The sequence below is a fragment of the Tarenaya hassleriana genome, unplaced genomic scaffold (assembly GCF_000463585.1).
Source record: "Tarenaya hassleriana unplaced genomic scaffold, ASM46358v1 Cleome101, whole genome shotgun sequence".
Classification (NCBI taxonomy): Eukaryota; Viridiplantae; Streptophyta; class Magnoliopsida; order Brassicales; family Cleomaceae; genus Tarenaya; species Tarenaya hassleriana.
Window position 1 is genome coordinate 15,942 of NW_010960299.1, and position 1,484 is coordinate 17,425.

A 1,484-nucleotide genomic window follows, 5' to 3' on the forward strand; every position below is an offset into this window, starting at 1 on the left:
CAGACTGCTGGAAGGGCGTTCGCCGGAACCCCCTGGTACTGCCTGTTGCTTCGCCGAAAGTTCCTGACGCTCCAACATACCACAAAGCTTCTCCATCACCTGACTCATAGCTTGCATTTTGGTAACATCCTGTTGAATCTGTGCAACATTGCCCCTCAGTTCTCCCATGTTTCCTCTGATTTCTCCCATAGCTGCTTCAAACTTGCCCAACCTTGAAGCCACCAAATCTTCAAGATGCTCAAAACACTTGTCATCTTTCGGAGGCATGGCGGATCGTTGTTCTGATACCAAGTTTGTTAAGATACGAACAGAATATATAGATATATATATAATACCAACTGTATTCCTCAAACGAAGAAGGACTACAATTGTTTACCAAGAGGCATACCTCTCTCCCATACACCACATTTCAGATCTTCGATGCCCCTTTCCCCAAAATGAAAACCTAGTTATATAGAAGGCTCACCCAACAATATCAAGCTGAGGTGGCACATGCACAATTTATTCTATTAACCGAATACCCACTAATTATTCTCTGCCAGAAATATTCTTCTGTTGTTGCTCCTTGGTTGCTCCTTGCTGCGCCAGTGATAACAGAACCGGGCCCACCTTGTCCCCTGCTTCTTCTCTCTCTTCTCGCTTCTTCTTCTTCTTCTTCATCGTATTAACCATAAAAGCCTTATCAGGATACTGGATTTTGAAGGTAAATAAGTAATGAGCCAAGAGCTGGAGGAAACTGTGAGCTGCACGTTGAGTGCAGCATTAACCGCAGCTACAACGGCAATGATGAGAGTAGCAACATTAACAACGAGCTGAAACTGGATAAATCTCAGAATGTGTATATGAACATTAGTTTCAACAGTGTAACTTCAGGACAACATAAATCGAAAAGCTGGCCATAAAACATTATTCGAAATGTTAATAACAGCTAAAGAGGATATCAAACGTAAGTAGTTAGTTATATGCGAAGAAATATAACAAGGCAAAAGTTTGACAAACCTAAACAACTGAAGTGGATATAACAAAGCAAAACATGATGATTTCCAAGCTCTCCTTAGCCATTTATGCTCCTTGAATTCTCAATTTCTCACACAGCAGGGCCAATATCTGCGTGAAATTCATTTCAAACACCAGTAAGGAAAATCTATCCAAAAAGATGAAAAAAAAATGATAGATGGATTTTGAAGGTACAAAATGAAAAAAAAACATTTTCGCATATGGTTTCATCTAATTCATCAATTCGGAGATTTCGGGTTATACTGTTATATCGAATGAGCCTATAGGGTCACACACGCAGGGAAGGACGAAACGCACGAGAAAACGATCAAAAAACCAAGACGAAGGGTCTGGAACGGACGGACCAGAAGTCCGGAACAGACGGTCCGCCAGGTCCAGACCCGACGGTCTGCGAAGAGTCGCAGACTGTCCATTCTATGTGATAGAACGGACGGTCCGCGTTGATAACAGACCGTCCGTTTCGGCTT